This window comes from Rhinolophus hipposideros (assembly GCF_964194185.1).
Source record: "Rhinolophus hipposideros genome assembly, chromosome: 25".
Taxonomy (NCBI): domain Eukaryota; kingdom Metazoa; phylum Chordata; class Mammalia; order Chiroptera; family Rhinolophidae; genus Rhinolophus; species Rhinolophus hipposideros.
The window spans coordinates 13998731-14017537 of NC_138071.1; the positions used below are offsets into that span (position 1 = coordinate 13998731).

Genomic DNA, 18807 nt, shown 5'->3' on the forward strand with positions numbered 1-18807 from the left:
AAACAGTTATTTAAGGGAGTTTAGTGTATTCCAACTGAGTCGAAAGAGTATTGATCAGCCATTCAGCCTCCCCTCGGGAAGGACAGGGCCCACGTATCCCCACTGCATTCCTCCCCACTGTATTCCTCAACACCCAGGTATTTGGTACATAGTAGGTGCTCAACAAATTTGTGTTGACTTGAACTGAGACGTCATATAAAAAAGATTCTAAGACATTATAACCAATACACACTGTTAATTGAGGCAGGGACAACAGGAGAAAGAACAGCTTAGAGGGAAGATAACAAGGTCAGGTTTCAACCTATTGAACTTGCAGTTGTCTGTATGACATGAGCTCCCGATCATAGTTTGCAGTTTCATGTGTAGGGCGGACACTCAGGAAACAGCTTGGAGCAGAAGATGCATATTACAGGAACCATCAGCAAAGCTTGGGTGTGGGGACAAGAGGCCCTTTGAAAATGACTGTTAACATTTCCTAGATTTATAAACAGATGAGATTAGTGGATTAAGCTTAAAGAGAAATGGGTTTTAAAAGTTGTTACCTTAATAAATCAATTACTGATTTTAAAAACTAATAATAAATAGTGTTTTCTATCCCTTTCCCCCAAATCAGCCTCAGGCATGAAAAAACTCATCTTGACATTTCCAACCTTGTTACACACTGTTCCCTTGTCTTGACATCCCCTGAATGTTCTCCCCAACTTTGGGAGGGAGTTCCCAAGGATATTTACATGTGCTCAGGAACAGTTATTCATTATCATCATCATGATCACAGCAGCCACTATCTATCATACCTGGATTTTGTGCCAAGCAATTTACATGATTAATGGTCACTGGAAAAAAGCAAATAATACTCAGCACTTACTATGTGCTTCCTGGGTGCCAGGCACTGCTTGCGCCCTTTATGTGTATTCTCTCTTTTCACTTCCGTATCATGAGTGAAGAAACAGAGGATTAAAGTGTTAAGGGACTTGCCAAGTTTTCACAGGTAGAAAGTGCTTTGATGGAACAGGCCTCCCCAGTGGAGACCCAGGGCCTCTGAAAACATGGGGGTGCAGCTGCTGGGGCCAGCACCCTCTGGAAATGCAGACACATCGTGGGCCAGCCCTTGAATTGCTCACATGGTGCCAGTTTCCTATGAATCCTTGTGGAGATGGAACTGTGCACATTTCCAAGTTGAGCTGGGGAAGCTGCTGCTCTCAGGATTCCACGCAGTTTGTCAGCGGGTCCTCGAATCCCTTGTGAAAAGTTCCCTCCGCCCATCTCCCTTCATCTTCATCTCCTCCTACTCACACAGGCAACACTGGAAGGGAAGCCTGACTACCTTCTACAGCTAAAAGCCTCCTGTAAGCCAACTGTCCACTGTTACTTAGAGGGTCTGTCCCACTGGTGAGTAAACCACCTCAGACAGGCCTGAATGCTGGCTGCTCAAACTGAGACCCCCTGCGCCTGTTTACTTACTAAACACACCTAAGGGCCTTCCATCTCGGCCTGTGGCTCAGTCTCCCCCAACACCCCCCACCCCAGTTATAGTGTCTTCACCTTTCTGCTCTATGCCCTTAAGAATCTGGCCCACCTTTCGAGGCCAAATCGAGGTCCGTTGTTTTGTGAAATTTCCCACATAACTTTAACTCCTATTACCTGTTGAAAACATTATCTGTGTCACCACGTATTTGATTCTTAGCACACACAGTAATTTTTTACAGGTAATCAATCGAATGACCATCAGCTTACTGAAAGCAAAGCCAAGTTGGGAATCTCCTGCATCCTCCAGGCTGCTGAGCTCCCAGCCATCTCTCATGGGTCTAGGCTTCCTTTTTTCCTTGCTCTGGGCCTCAAGGTTAAGTCATCTTGAGTCATCCCTTCTTTCTTAATTCAATTACTGCCTACCTCTTCCCGTATGGAGTTTTCTTCCTGCATTATACTGTCTACAGTTTCTGACTCCCTTGTGCTAAAGATGAATTTTTTAGAATCCAGTTTTTTAATCTCTTACAGATTTTTCTTTTCTTTTCTTTTTTCTTTTTCTGAGACTGATTCTAGAATCTTAGGTCATCCAGACTGGTGTTCCCAGGCTCATTTGTCTTAAGAAAGAAATTTGCGTTTCTGCAGAGGGTAGAAACAGAGTGATTTCCTGCTATGTTTATTGAAGGTCTACTGTGAGCCAGACATTGCAAGAGATACTGGTATAAAGTCACGAACAAAACACACTCCCTGCTCTCCTGCAGGTTCCAGATTGTGCCCCGTGCGTGGTCTGAGAGGTGCTGTGCAGAAAGACTGACGCAGTGCTTTCAAACTTCTTGCAACTGTAAGCCAGTAAGAAATGCATTTTATATCATGATATAGTACACACACACTTTTGTGCATACATTTATATATGTGAAATAAATGTTTCACAAAACGAAAGCCTTACAAAGTTTGATGTCTGTTTATTTTATGAAATGCTGGTCCGGATCCACTAAGTTAATTTTGTGCTTCATCAGTAGGTATTGACCTGCAATCTGAAGACCCCTGAGAATGGTTAAGGACACAATTCTGAGTTTAGGCTGATGGCTTTCAAACCTGTCTCCACCTTATGTCTGGGTTTGGGCAAATAACCTCTACATCTGCAAAATGAGATAATAGTAGTACCTATCACATGGGCTTCACTTGAGAATTACATGAGAAAGGAAATAATGTGTGTAAAGGACTTAAAATAGGGCATGAGACCTTGTGAGGGCTCAATCAACATAGATGGTAAAGTATTGGACGTGATGATGGAAGGGCCTAAGCACTCAAGGGCTGGGGGATGAGGGAATGCTATCCTAGAGGAAATGCTATTAATGCTGAGACCTTAAGGAGTCATTGAGATTATTCAGGTGAAGGTTTAAACAGGTGAATAGAAATAGGAGAAAAAAGTTCTGTGGAGAGAGAGCAGCCCTTGCAAAAGTTGTGAGGTGGGAGAACTTATCTTGTATGACTTGAGAGCTGTTTGGCTATAACTGGTGGGAAAAGTCTGTGACAGATGAGGTCAGAGATGGCAGCAGAGGGGGAGGTTAGAGGGCCCTGAAGTCACGTCAAAGAATTTTAGACTTTAACTGATGTGTAATGGGATCTTATTAAGCCTGTTAAACAGGGAAATGACAGGATTTACTTTTTTAAAAAGCCAATCAAGCTGTAGGGTGGAGAATGGATTGGAGAAGGCAATTCCTGTTGGCAGGGAGACCACGCAGAAGTTTTTGTGTCTTGATGAGATGATAGCCTGAACCACGTTAAGAAACGATAGGGAACGACAGTCTTAAACCTCTAATTGGATGTGGAGACTTGAAGGAGAGAGGAAGGAGCACGGGATCATTTCCTAGGTTTCTGACTTGATCACCTGGTTGGTGGGTGGTGTCACTTGTGTTCAAAAACGCTGGATAAAAAGACATTCCATTTTTGGAGATGTTGAACTTGGAGGGAAATGGAATTTTGCTGAAAATTAGAGTCTCCAGATTTTGTTGCTTTGTTGTCTGATACCTTTTGAGATCGTTGGCAATTCCTTAAGCAGTGGTTCTTCAACTAGGGTGTGCATGAGAATCAGCAGCAGAATGTGAGTGGGGGAGTTGGGGTGGACGGGCTGTTACTAATGAAGGTTCCTGGTCTAAGAAGCCCAGATGCTGCTGACAGCAATGGGGGCCCAGTATTTAAATGATCAGCCCCGGGTGCTTTTGACTCAGCTAGTCTCCTGATCACACTTTAAAACACAAAGAACCGAAACTACCTCTCAAGTGCCTCTAGAATTAGATTGTGTTTCCACTCTCCACCCCTCCTTACTTCTCGGTCACCTGCTGGGGGGTCCCCATCACTCCTGATTCCCCCCCCCCCATGGTCTAAGCTTCTTGACAGCGACTTCCTCTTCCTAATAGGTGCATGTCCAACACGCCCATAAAAATAGCTGGTACACACAGTGTCCTCTAGATGTGTGTTCGCCGAACACAGGAACGCCGGAATACATCAATACGTTGCTCTGTGCAAACACTTTCGCTTTTAAACGCCCGGGCAGGGTTTGAAACAGGAAAGCAGAGGTCCTGCCAGAGACAGGGTGAGGAGGCGACAGGCAAGGCAGCGCCCAGGGAGATGCGGCAAAGCCCCCTTGCGACGGCGTGGGTACATTCAGGAGCTCCTCGTTCCCGGGGCTGGGGGCCCAGAAATGTTCTGTCTCCCCACGAGCAACCATCTTGGGCTGCCTGCGCCACTTCTCCGGGGCGTCCCCATTTGACGAATCCAGTGACTTCCGTGCCTTCGTCCCCATGCAAACCTTTGAAGCGAACTGGGGCCGCGAGGAGGCCGCGGGGGGCGGCAGGCGACCTCCGCCCGAACCGGGTCCGGGGCGCCCAGCCGAGGCGCGCCGACCTCCCCATCATGGCGGCCGCCGGGAGGGGAAGCCGAGCCCGTGCGTCGCGTGCGTGCCTCCCTCCCTCCCCTCCCCCACGGCGGCGGCACAGGCGGCAGCGCTCGCCATTGCCGCTGGTGGCAGGAGGCTGCGAGGAGCCGGCGCGGTCGCAGTCTCCACGGCGCAGGCCCACGGTAGCGCAGCCGCTCTGAGGTGAGTGCCCTACCGCGCAATCTCCAGCTATTTCAGCCCCGGCGCAGCCGCAACACGGCGCCCGCCCGCCGGCCGGCCGGCCCGCCCCGCAGCCGGCACCCTGCCGCCCCCGGCTCCGGGCCTGGGCCCCCGCCGGATCCGGCCGGCCTCGGGCGGGGGCCCCGGCCCGGGCCCGTCAAACCGCCACCCCGAGGATGCGCAGGCCGCACTAGGCCCCAGGCGTCCTGGCGGGCTCGGGAGGGAGGCGCTGCCCGCCCGAGAGCCCCAGGGCGCCTGCCTCCCTTGCCGCCTGAAGCTCTCGGGACCGCGGCCTCCTCTCTGCCGTGGAACCCGGGCCCCGGGCCCGGCCATCCTGCAGGCTCGGGAGCGGGGAGCCGGGGAGAGCGCGCCGGGCCCGGGAGCGGGAGGTGGGCGGGCTGCGCGGGACCGGACTGCGGCTCCCCGCTTGCCCGCTCGGCCCTTCCTGGGTCGGGTCCCGGGCGGCGCGGCGGGCTGGGCCGGGGCGCGGGAGCCGCTGTCTCCTGCGGGAGAGGAGGCTGGCTCTTGGGGCGACCGAAGCTTCCCTCCCGCCGGGGTGGCGTGGGCTCGTTACCCAGGTAGACCGGGGGACGCTGGAACATGGCGCGTTGCCCACCTTCTTGCAAGTTAGGAGGCGGCCCGGGCGGCAGCGACGGCAGTTCGAGGAGGAGGGCGCAAAGTCCTTTTGTACGCAGAAATAAGGAGCGACATTGTGCTTTCTACCCCGTCGGAGATGCTGCCTGTGGAGGGGCCGTGGTTCCTCCCGTGCCTGGGGTGCTGGTCCCCCGGGTGAGAGCGGGGCAGTGGCGCGACCCTCGGAAGGAACCGAACCTTCACTACTGGAAAGACGGGGCTCGGGATTGCCTTGTGCACGGACGTTCTACCATATTCCCAGCTTTTCGGGGACTCACGGGTTTGCCCCCGCATGGTGTCCACTTGACTGTGCAGTGATGTCCACCGCCTCTCTCACCTGTTGTGTCGTTGTGGCTGGTCCCAAAGTTTCTACAATGTATCTAACAGTGCCCATCGGAACTTGAGGTTGTTTTAAAATCTTAATATTTGTAGGGCTTCCAGTGGTATCCGCTTCAACCAGGTGGAGGAGCTGTAGGCTGGTCTCCATCCCTTCTTTTCAAGCATTAGGTTAGAATATATTAATTGGTTCCTTTAGAGCTGGTGTCAGTTGTGCTTTCTGTGGTCAGAGCGAAATGCACATTTTCTTAAGTGTGTAGAGACAGTGTATTGGGAAACTCTTAGGGTAAAAGGTAGTGTGAGTGAACCTGTCAGCTTTCCCAGGCATCCTCTGCGTTAACAGTGACCCTTTCCCCATTTCATCTCTGCCCAGCCTTTAAAACAGTTCTTTTCCTTTGGCCTTGAACAGTAAGTTATTGGGTTGTTCCTCACGGAAGGGAAAGGGGAGGGGGCCCTTGGCGATGCTGGTTTTGTGTGTGTTATTCAGTAGTAACCTGACTCCCTAGAATTATGTTTGAAAGTTCTTGACGTGTTATCCCATAAAGTAGTAAAAATAGGACTAATTCTGTCGGCGCATCTGAGTGTAATGTCCTTATTTTATTGGGTGCAAAAACAAGCATACAGTTATCACATGTAATGTAGTATACTTAAATTGTGTGCAGAATTTTTTGTGTCAAGGGACTTTTTTTCCTTCTGACAGCATCCTTATTTGTAGTCCTCTGATTTCGTCTTGCCTGCCTTCCCTCTATCCCCATCTCAAATTCAGCTTATATGAGGGAAAATAACTTTCTACATAGGAGTCAGTGGTGGTGTTCTCATTTAGAAAAAAGTTTCTTAACCCCCAAGCCAGGAGTTTTCATGGAAATAGTTTTCTGACCAGGTTTTAAGGAAATTTAGCCTCTGGACTAAGGGGTGTGACTATAATGAGGCCCCTCGTTCAGACACAGAAGGGATTAAAAGACGAAGGGATTTCACGTTTCCCTCCAAATTCGTGTACATTCGAATGGAACCCAAAATTGTCGGTATTTGTTTTATTAAATCACAATTATACATCCATCTCTAATTTTGCTAAGGAGCTGAAGACCGACTTCCCATGGTTTAAACACCTGAATTTGCATTGCTTGTAGGTTCAACCAGACCCGGGGTTGTCTTCAAGAAGTATTTTATGTGAAATAATCACAGATGGGTGACTTTTAAGGGAAATATAAGCTCCGTGGGGTCTGGGATTAAATGTTTGTACCCCTTTTCTTATGTGTAATAAGACAGTCAGTAAATGTTTGTTGGGGAATAATAATAATGAATAGTAATTATTGAAATTAAAATTTTTTTCTCAAGTATTTGAAAAAGTGTGCTGATTTTTCAGTTTCTGGAAGGACTATGAACTGTCAGCCTTTAGAAGCACACCTTCCAGTTCTCTGGAGAACAGGAAGTTATTTCATATGTTCAGCTTCTGTCAGGTATCCTTGCAAGCCCAGTGCTTCATGCTGCAGCAGGCCTGTTCATCCATTCAATGCTACTGTGAAAAGTTGGAGGGTAAAGGGGGAACCCTGTGGGTTGATCTCAGAAGTGTGTACGCTAACCTTAAGCATTTCCGTGTATTCTGTCTATGGCTGTAATTAGTCCAGGAAATGTGATGTTTGAATTTACATGTTTGTGTGTGATGCTTATTAATACATACATAAGTAGTATTTGGAAAATAAATACCAATCTTTGGTTTTGTAAAAAACATTTCAGAAAATATTCTATACTAAAGGACATTTTCTCTCTGTTCTTTTATGTTTTCCTTGAGAGCTAAAGCTGTATTTTCAGCCCGAGCTTACTCAAATATAATTTTCCATGAATGCTTAGTAAAATAGCAATGAAATAGAAACCACTTGTTAAGTTTATTTTAGAAACATTTTATTTAGACCAAGTCCAATCAGTGTTTTTTGAGGCTCGGACACATGTTAATTTTTGTGCATTATGTATCATTTAGTTTCTTCCTCACTAGCTAGGTGTTGGGTTACCCACTTTCTTGGTTTTTCAGTTAGTATTTTTATTCTACTAAGGTGAACAGGCTGGAAGAGAAATAGTAAAACAAGGGGAAACAAATCATTTTCAGGTGTTTCCAGAAGATTACAACCACATTGGACTATTGGAAACTTTTAATCCTGGAGCAACAAGAATGCTTTGTCTGAAGTTATTTTGATGTAATAAAATTTATTGGAAAATGAATATTTGACTGCTTAAGGAAAATAAGTGGATTATATATACCTTGGGATATGTATTTTTTCTGAAGTGCAGTTTAGAATTAGGCTAATTTGTTTTTAACCCCACTCAATGCAGTTTAGTTATCATAGCTTCAAAAAAGCTTTATTTCTTTTCCTTTTCATCATGTCTGTATACCTACAGTTTCCTAAGATGTGAACATTAAGTGAACTGAAGAAAAATCAGAAATATTTCATAAAGATACTCTAGTATATTTCAAAAAAGAAAAAAGGAAAAACCAGGGGGTAGTTAAGGCAGAGCTACCACATTTGTGATCTCTTGAGGCAAATCTGTATTGTATCATCAATAGCAGTCACTTAAAAGATAAGCTGAACATAAGGAATCTTCTCCAGAATCCCAGATCTCATAACCTGCCTTATCAAACTACTATTGGGCCATCAGATAATTTCTTGAGGAAGCCACCTCTAGTAAGGGAGGAGTGTGTGTGTGTGTGTGTAGAGTTTGTTGGGAGAAATGGGGAGCAGGGGGAAGAGTAAGTGATACTAACAAAAGAACCTTTTATAGATAGGGGTGATCCCTGGAATTTTGGAGGCATAGTATTTCTAAAACAAGCTAAAGAGCTACTTTTGATGGGTCATCAGGTGATTTAGACCATCTACTGTTTATACTGTATTTACTATATAACTAGTATTTAAATTAATTCATAGACGCTGATTTCTGAGGTTACAAATGTGAAAAGTTGGGCTGACAGTTTAAGTGGGCATTTTCTTAACTCTTAAAAGGTGCCTGTTGGATAAACTGTGCTAAACCTTTTTCAGAATCATGAAGAATGAGCTTTATACGCATAAGCATTAAGACCATTTTCAAAAAAGAGCTTGTATTTTACTGTTGGTAAAGTCTTTGCTTTTTAGAACTTGGAGTCTGTTTTGTTGCTGCTGCTGAATGCTAATGTGGTTAGGCTGGCAGCTCAACCTACAAAGAACAAGAGGAAGTGAGGAAATGTCCTCATGAAACATTGCTTAAAACTAAGCAGTGGACTAAAAATGGGGAGGTAGGGACTAGGGGATTTAATTGTTTTATCTTCAAAAGAGGATGAGACGTACTCTCCATTGAGAAATTACCTTAAGTGTGTCCTTACTTTGGAGTCTTGCCATTCATTCACCAGACATTGATTAAAGACATACTGTATTCCAGACATGCGCTAGGTGCTAGAGTAACAAACCATGGGCCTGTCTATTAAGGGAGAAAGATAAGGGCTCAACTAACTATAATACCTACAATTTGTTGAGAACTAAAATAGAGTAAAGGAAGAATGGTGTGGAATTACAGAGGGAGGGATGAATTCCTTCTGGGGAGAAGGATGGGTGATGCAAGGAGAATAAGTGAGGTTAGGGAAGATTCGTTCAGGGGATGTAAAGGTAGGACTGAAGGGTGAGTAGCAGTTTTACTGATGGAGAAGAGGCTAGCGGAAGGGTGTTGATAGTCTGATTTTGCTGTACTTGGGGAGTAGTGGAAAATGAAGCTGATGAGATTTTGGGCTGATTTGGAAGAGCATGGAGGAGTTAAAGATTGTACTTGGTGCATAGATGATGCCTTTAATTAAGATAGGGAATGTATAGAAAAGAACGGAATTTGAGGCGGAAGGTAATAGAGTATGATTCTAGATGTGGGAATGAAGGTAGGTCTAATAGCTACCTATTGACAGATCTGGGCTAGAGTTCCAGGGAAAGGGGGATCAGTTAAGAGAGGCGTATTCATTAGCATACTGTTATAGAACTGCAAAAGAGTAATGTCTGGTGGGAGTGAGGAAAAGACTAAGGGCAACCTTGTGCAACATCCCTATCAGGGTCAAGTGCATGAAGAGGGGCTTTTTGAGGGAACTTGAAAAAGTGGGTAAAGGTAAGATAAATGGTGAGGGTTGAAGAAACTGACGATGAGGATTAAGGGAATTTTAACAGGGAATTTAGCAATGTGAAATACTACAGAGAGCTCACTGGGGTGAAAACTGGATTTGGAAATTAAGAGTTAAAATAAATTTTTTGAATGTATTTGTGTGTGTATGTATGTATGTATTGTTTTGCCAGGAATTATGATGGTTAAACAAAGTAGATTTCTAAAACATGATTGGATATAAGGGTAGGGCCTGTAAACCCAATTTAACAGAGGACTCATGCTTAGTAAGACATGCTTGGCAGGTCCTGTTCCTCCCCTGCGCTCTTGGGAATTACAGCATAAAAACACTTGGAGAGGACTTCAATTCCAACAATTAGAGTTTATGTATTTGAGTACATAGTAGAGTATACTTGAGTATATAGTCTCTTAAAATTCAGACTTCTCTTAAAAGATTTTGAGGTTTCATAATGTTTACATGTTAAGTTTAACCTGGGTTTTATAGTTCTGAGATTCATGGATACATTTTGGCCTTAGGATCCTGATCTTTTGAAATTGTATGAAAAATTTTGTGTATGTACCTATGTGATTTTCCTGGGGAGAGGGTCCGTAACTTTTTTGAGATTCTCAGAGTTCTTAACACACAAAGAAGTCAAGGGCCTTTTCAGTAATGTTAATGATTAAGTCAAATGTTGGTTGTTAGTTGGCTGAAATCAGTTACCTGACTGGTAGATCAAGGGAAAGAAATTTTGAGTAGGTGTCTCAGGTGAGGAACTTTGGGGAGACATGAGGCACCTCTAGGAGATCAGAGTAGGAGAACCAGAAGGAAGGTGGGAGGAGTGCCAGAGCAAAGCTTAACCAATTTTTAGAATTTTGCCAAGTCTTCCGGACTCCTTGGATTTTTTTTTAATAAATACTCCAGTATTCACACTAGTACATGACTATCCATGCACTATACACAACAGGCTTTGTGGGGGTCAAATTACTGTTGTTTTAAAGAAAAAGTGAGTTTGAAAGAAAGCTAAGTGGTTCATAGATAGCACTCAAAAAATCATTTTTAAGTTGGGCGTTGCTTATAATTTGGAAGTTTTTAAAAATGTACAAATGTTTTAATCTAATGATTTGTGGCAAGACATTTATTCTCTCCTTGCTTAATTTTTCTGACCGTGTGATGAAAAATGCCATTGGCCTATATTATATGGTCTTCCTGAAATATAACAATTATGGAATGCTTTAAGATCTAAGAAGACTTAATGCTAACAAATTATTATTGTTCACATTTCTTAAGTCATTAATAAAATCTAGAAATTCAAGCAAATTATTTTATAATGTTCCATATTAGAACTTACTTGATTCCCAGACTATTTCATTCTGAAATTTTAGGTAGTCATTTATACTTTCTTTCTCTGATCTTTGGATTTTTGAAATTAGATTAGGAGACAGTTTTGATAGTTGGGCCCTAAATTCTGGGGCAGTGATCTCCAACTTTTCATGGTCACCCTTACAAGTAAAACTTTGAGCACACATTCTGAATCACATTTATAAATGATGTTCCTATGCTATTGTACTAATACACTTATGTGCATTATAAAATTATAGAAGGCAGACATTTTAAAAGGGTGAAATAAACAGTTTTTTAATGTCTTGCTAATTGAGTTAATGGTGGTTTAATAATTCATGAGTTTAAGTAGCTTATTTTTATAAACATATTTGCTTATAACTCATGATTTTTTTTCTATAATTAATTCCAGTTGGTAATGTTTTATAGGATACCCTATAAAAGTATTAGTAAATACAAGAATGATATGAATAAATATATTGGGTGATCTTAAACAGAAATTTTGTGTTATGTAACTTGTAATTGTGTTTGTGGGTTATCTTTACATTCATTAAATCTGCAGAGATCCCTAAATAGAACTTTTCCTGATTTTTTTTTTTCCTTTTGGTTCTTTGTCTTTCATGAAACAACAATGAAATAAAAATGCTTAGCAAAAGATCTTCCATATGAAAATAACCCACAAATTAAGGAACCAAGCAAGGTGGTAAATAAAAACACCATCATAGAACTAGTCTCTTGACCCAAAACTGGCTTCAGGTATTAAGTCTAAAGAAATAATTCTGACATCACCAATTATGTGATTGAGTTAAAATTTCTTTTAAATTTCTTTTAAAATTGCCTTTCTTCCTTTATTTTTGATTCTGTATTTTAAAAGATTTTCTACACTGAAAATGTATTAGTATTATGAGATTGAAAATTTTTAGAAAGAAAAAATCCCTCCAAAATCAGTAGGTATATTTGATTTATAAACATCTAGGTGATTTTCATTTTCTTTCTTGTATCTTTTATTATTTTTCAAATTATCTTTAATAAAAATGCATTCACTTTTATAATCAGAAAAAAATAAACAAATATGAATAATATAATTATGGCCCTATGGACTCTGTGAGATTTGGGTCAGGTAAGTCACTTATCCTCCCTGGGCCTCTGTTTCCCCACTTGAAAAATGAAGAGGACAGAAATGGTGTTTAAAGTTTCTTGTAAATAAAAATTCCTTCTAAAATTAATTCTGAGTCTGTGTTATGACATGTTAAACAATAAATAGAATATATTCTTATAGTAAAAAGGCATGTATATGTGTGTTCATTATAGAAAAGTAAAGACAATAAAATTAAAAATAATCATAATTCTGCCATATAGATAATTAACAATATTTTAATATATATGGTTTTAGATATTTTCTTAAGTATGCATGTACACTCACGTGCACACACACACTATACATACTGTATATGATAATATGGAATAATACTATGCATACTGTCTTGAACCAATAATGTCTAAGGATATTTATCTATTTTGCCTTGGAACATTCATAATGGGGAAGTTATAAATCCATTTGTTTTCATGAAATATAAAAGATATTTAAAAGTTTCTCTCCAAATATAAATTTGTCCAGGAAATGCTTACTGTCTGTTTCATGCTCTGTGTGGTTTTGCTGAGGTAAGGGTAACTTGGAGTAAGGGCAGAAAGGCTTGCTTATGAAAGCTTACTTAGTGAAGAATGAAAGCTAAATCCTGGGTTAACCTCAATTTCATTCACATATTCACATAATAACTTTTTTCCCCCCCCCGCTCTCCCCTCCTACTTCCTGAACTAAGAGTCCTAGTATAAGGGTCCTATTTGCAGGGTAGTTCCTGAAGTGAACCAGTATACGTATTATTGATCTTTTGTTTTACCCTGGGACCTTCTGAATTGTTATTTTCCCATTTAGAGCAAATTAGATATTAGTAACTGCAGTATAATATACAAGTGTAAAAAAGAACCTGTTTAGCATTTACTATGGGGAGTTCAAAAGATACATATACACATACACACACACACAAATATGAAATGCTATGTCATTTAATTTATACTTGTCCTCAATGAAGTATGTGATGTATATAATTCTAATTTTATGTAAGGAAAAACAATCTTCTCAAAGTTAACTTCCTTAAAGATTTTATATAGTGGATTCTCTTTAGAGTTAGTAATGTAAATTTTCTGCCTACTCAATTAGTTCTATCTTTAATCCTTCTGCTAGCTGGTTTGCTTTTTGTTTTTTATGCAAAATGAAAAGCAACTCTAGGGTAAATAGTCCCTTAAGTATGGCAATTAATATCTAACGTAATCTAGTAAATTTTCATCTGAGTATAATATAAAGCATGAGGAAGTGTGTGTCTGAAGAAAAAAGTGTTCCCTTCTACTTTGAAGATTAGGATCTTTTCTAGGAGAAAAACTTGTTCGTGTATACCTATCAATTAGATGCTAGAAACAATATCTTCCAGAAATAGTGGGAGGTGGAGAATCTGGGAATAAAAGTATGAATTTTTTGCCTCTTAAACTTTTGTTCTCATTTTTGGTGTCTGAAAAATGTGAGAGCAGTACCTAATTCTAACGAGAATCTACCCAGATTTTTTGAAGAAATCCATTTGGTAGCCAAATCTAATGCCCTTTAAATAGGTAATGTTGTTTAGCATTAATTTAGGGTTTTGGTATAGTAGTGATTCTTTTAAACTTGCATGATTTTGAAATTACCTTTTTAAAAAGAATAATGATTATTTTATAACAACTTTTCCCTTAAAAATAAAAGATTGGGCAGCTGTTCCATGTAATATGGGTATACAGATTTGGCCTACCAGTAGTTTCAGAATTCTATACCCAGTGCCCTATTTGACATTTTTTGGATACCTCAAATGTACTACATCCCAAAATGAAAGTCCCTTCTCAAACTTAGCCCTGTTTCTCCTCTTGCTTACCTCAGTGAATGGTACCATCATTTCATGGAGTTTCTCAGAACAAAAACCTTGGTCTTTCCATATCATGAAATCCTGCTTAACTTTCTAAATAAGCTCAATTTGTCCTCTTCATTTCACTATTAACCACTTTTGTCTGAGTTGATAGTTTCTCTCCTGAACCGGAGCAATAACCTATAACTGGCCCATCCGCTTTCACTTTGAGCACCAGTGATCTCAGTGCAACCAGGATGAATTGATCTTTTCTAAATACACAGGTCGGATCACGTCCCCCCATTTTGAATTTAGGATGAGGACAAACCTCCTGAATGTAGCCATATCTACTTTTTAGACTCATTTTGTATCAGTCATGCTCCCCTAACCATAAGGCCTTCTGATTGCTGTTGCTTTTGCCTGGGAAGCTTTTTCCTCTCTTTTCTTTCTAGTAAAATCTAATAAATTTTATTCAGATCTCTCCTCAAGTATCATTTCCTTGAGGAAGTTTTATCACATCTCCCTCATTTTTGTACTTTCCTTCAGCATATATGTCTCTGCACATGTCATTTTATACTTTTGTATGTCACTTGACACATGTCTGTCGTTCTCACCAGATCATAAGTATCATGAAAGTAGGTATATTTGTGTTCATCATCAAGCACAGTGCCCGATACATAAAACGCAGCATTTAAATGATTGTAGAAACCTTGCAAAATTCACTTATATTTTACCTTATAACTAGGCTTTTGAGGTGCCATCTAGTATTTTATAATGTTTAGGACCCAGGGGGAGACTAGATTCTAAGCCATCTAAGTCAGGTCTGTTCCCTAAAGTTATTAGTCTCTTATTGAACACATCCACTGATAGGAAATTTACTACTTAAGGTCTGTTTAGTCTTTAAGACGTTTAGATGGTTAGGAAGCTTAATTTCAACTGAAATTTCACCCTGTAACTTTTACCTATTGGTCTTATTTCTCTAGGACTTCAAAAACAAATATATTTTCTATTTTCTTATAAAGCCCTCTGAGTTGTCTCTATTTTAGTTTAAATATTTCTAGGACCTCCATTCAGCCTTCTTGAAAAGGTAATGGGATATGCTGGAAAGATAGATTTGGGGGACTGTATTAGTTTCCTAGGGCTCTGGGTTTAAATGCCACTTACTAGCTTGGTAAATTTGAGTGTGTTATTTATCCTGAGTCTGAATCTCCTTCATTTTAAGACAGGGATAATAATGTCTGTATCATTGAAGATTTGAGAAACATTTCTGTGAAGTACTTAACACATGGTACCTTACTCATTAAATGTTGCCTTCCACATACCAAACGACCCTGACTTTACTGCACTTTGTCAGGGTCTTTACATATCACGTGGAGCCTAGAACCCCACGTGAGGTGTGGGACTGGTCTGGCAAGTACGGATTACAGTGGGTCCGGTTTTCTGTATGCTGGGCACCTTGTAGCCACTATGATTCATGTATCCCAAGTGTGAATTAGGTTTATTTGTAGCCACAGCATAAGACTGGCTCATTAAACTAGAATTGGTTAAAACCCCCAAGTCTTTTCCATTGGTATGATTATTAAATCTGTTTGTTGTGTAGTTATTTAGGTCCAAGTACACATCGTCACATTACGTTGTTATAAGTGTTACATTATCAAGTCATAGGGCCTAATGCATAATAGGAGTAAAATTAATTCAATTTAATGTTGCTGCATGGTTTAAAGGAATCTTTAAACTTACCTATTTTGGTGCTATTCAGAGACTATTTCTTAAAAGAAGTGCTGTGGTGAATATGAAAAGTTACCATTGAAGTAGCAACTATATCAATTAATATTGGGCAGATGGATGGGATGCTAAATAGTCCTGTAATCAGGTAACCAGGTATTCTTTCGGTAGTGAGTGGCTGGTCACTTCCAGGTTGATGGACAGCTTGCTTTTGATGCTTTTTTGTCAGGTATTATGAGGTGTGTGTCCATTGCTTATTCAATAAATATGCATTTAATGATTTTCATATCTAGTATTATTGGGAATTTGCATTTGAAGTAAAAGACTAGAGAAATGAGTGATGTAGAAATAGTGTTTTAAAAATATTTATTTTTGAATAAGTATTATGTGCAAATGGTTAAAAGATCAAACAGTGTGAAAGGAATACAGTGGAAAGTGAGTTTCTCTCCATAATTTCTCTCCCAGAAATATACACTAGTACCAATTTCTTGTGTATCCTTCAAGGCAGGGTAAGCAAAAATGTTTTGTATCCTGATCCTTAGCACCAGTGTAGGATTTCTAGGTTTTTTTGCCCTATTGTTGAGAGGCAGGGAACTAAATTCCATAGCTTTCCATTACTAATTTGATTGTGTGGGATGCATTTCCAAGAGAGTTGTACTATATTATTTAGTCCTTTGTGAAAGACTTCTCTTTATAGGCTAAGTTTATGCCAGGGAAACAAAACCAATTTTAATTTAGGCCATTTGTTTAGAAAAGGAATAAAGAAAAACCCATCAATTCAAATTGGTTTAACACATCTTGGTATTATTGCTTGAGCCCTTTCCATGCTTTCTAAATGGATTACTCATTTTGATTATATTGACAGCAGGGCTAAATAAACTATTTCAAGAGCCTGGTAGGTATCATAGTTTAGGAAGAGCTGGAATAGTCCAAGAATAGTAGGGCTATGGCATGATTATATTTTACCTTGGGTTTTTTGCTTTTCCCCACTCTCATTGCACTGTAGGCTGGTGGTTCTTAATCTTTTGTCTCAGGACCCTTTTATACTCTTAAAAAGTATTGAAGACTCAAGAATATGGGTTGTAACTTCTGATTTTTACCATCTTAGAAATTAAAACTGAGAAATTTTGAAAATGTTTATTAATTTTAAAATAACAATAGTACACCCACTACATGTTAAAATAGGTGAAATATTTTTATAAAAAATAACTGTTTTCCAAAACAACAACTTAATGACAAGAGTAGTATTGTGAGTTGTTGCAAATCTCTTTAATGTCTGGCTTGATGGAAGACAGCGGGATTCTCATATCTGCTTTTGCACTCTGCGGTATGTTGCTTTGGTTAAAGTAAATGTCTGAAGAAGATCTGGTCTCATACCAGATATGTAGTTGGGAAAGGGAAGAGCATTTTAAGAGTCTTTTTGAATAATTGTGGATTATTCTTTGATATTACACCAAAACTCAGCAGTATTAATTTTTTAAAGGTGAGTTGCAGTGTGGATTCATCATTGTACTTTGTTACATTGAAATCTATTGGTTTATCATGCACTTTTAATGGATCTTTTAATCCATTAAAATGGATCTTTTAATCCATGCCTGATTTTGTAATATCACATTTGGTCATTTGTAAAATATTAGTTTACTTAAAGTTATGCAGATCCTCCAAATGTTGACATAAATCACATTCTTTAACACTAGTACTGATCTCATCAGAAAAGGATAAGTAATGGAAATCTATCAAGCTCACAGTGGTAGATAAAAGTTTTCCAAAATTCTAATTGTCACTTGAAATAACAAATTTTATCATTGGGAACAAATACTGTCAATTATTTTCCTTGAAGTGATAGGCACACTTTGTCTATTTTTGAAAAACTATCTGTCAGTTACCAGGTCTGAACAACCATGTAGTTTGTCTGTCAGCCACTCTTTCAAGTAAAAATGGTGTTCTTTGAGGGTGGTGGGGGGAAATGGGTAATTTATTTGCAACTCAGAGCATAGTACATGTGCTTTTTGAAACAGCTATTATCACACTTTCAAATGCAGAAGTGCTTTTTGCATACTTTCCATTTGGTTACCCAGAATAGTAAAAAGATATTAACTTAAGGGTAAAGATTTAATAAAATTAATAATTTTTGCTTTTACATCAACACATTCCTAAATAAAATGGACTCTCCTTTTTTACTGTGAGCACAGGAAGGTGAAGAATGTAACGATCCCTGCTGCAGTGTGGTGCCATTGCCCTAAATTGTGTGAAGGTGCCAGTGATTTTACCCTACCGTTGTTTTTGCATCATAAGTGCAAATATAAGCATAGTGACAAAAGGCAAATAATGTCTTAGTTACTATGAAAATAGTTTTGACCTCATGGATCCCTTGAACAAATCTCAGAGACACCCCCACCTCCCGGGTTCTGTGGTTCACTTTGAGAGCTGCTGCTGTTTGAGGGTTCAACTAGCCATCCGCTGCCCCTCCGCTTCAGTGTCTGGTCCTGGAGTTGACACAGAAAAGGTGCTCAAAGAATACTTAATGAATATGGTATGATATCTAAACATTACAAAACTTGGTGCGTAAAATAATAGGCCACCTTTTCCAAGTTGTGCGAACAGGGTGAACAAATGGAGTGTGGATGATAATATATGTGGAAAATGCAATTGATGAAATAAGAACTAAATAATATAAGGTGATATTGAAGTTGGAATTAACTGGTTTCAGAAAAGCACAGGAAAAGAATACCCATGTACAGGTACCTACAGAGTTAACAATTCAAGTGTTGTTAGGCTCCTATTAATGAGTCTCTACTTTTTGGGTCCTTAAAATTGTAGTGGTCAGAGAATCTTCCAGTAAGACGGATCTGATCTGAAAAGCAAACATCTCCTTTAAATTTAATACGTCACTGCTTGTGCTTGAGCTAGTAAAGCCTTTTTAAAAAGGGTTACAGAAGGTGATTGTTAAAAAACAAATCACTCGTTATGAAGAATAGTGAGCAAAGTCCTGTGTCCATTCCAGATCCAGGTAGTTTCAATTGAGCAATTTTCCCCTCTAGGGAGGCCCATCCCACTGACTACCCTACTGCGGCAAACATGAGCTCCACCAAACCGTTGTTTAAAGGGAAGAAAGAAAAGTCTTAGGCTCCTCTCTCAACAGTAGCAGTGCTGGGAAAGCTGCACCG

The 18807-nt window shown here is 40.2% G+C and overlaps 1 protein-coding gene across 5 annotated transcripts in view; it reads left to right on the plus strand.

Moving 5' to 3' along the window:
- The first annotated feature begins 4453 nt into the window (after positions 1-4453).
- The window catches only part of NRF1 (nuclear respiratory factor 1), a 115060-nt gene continuing 100706 nt past the window's right edge, over positions 4454-18807 (plus strand). For 3 of the 5 annotated variants that reach the window (XM_081038320.1, XM_081038322.1, XM_081038323.1), the window contains exon 1: positions 4454-4564. The gene's annotated coding sequence lies outside the window, so the exon portion shown is untranslated. The remainder of the gene's footprint in view (positions 4565-18807) is intronic. The other 2 variants (XM_081038324.1, XM_081038321.1) reach the window with 2 other exon arrangements.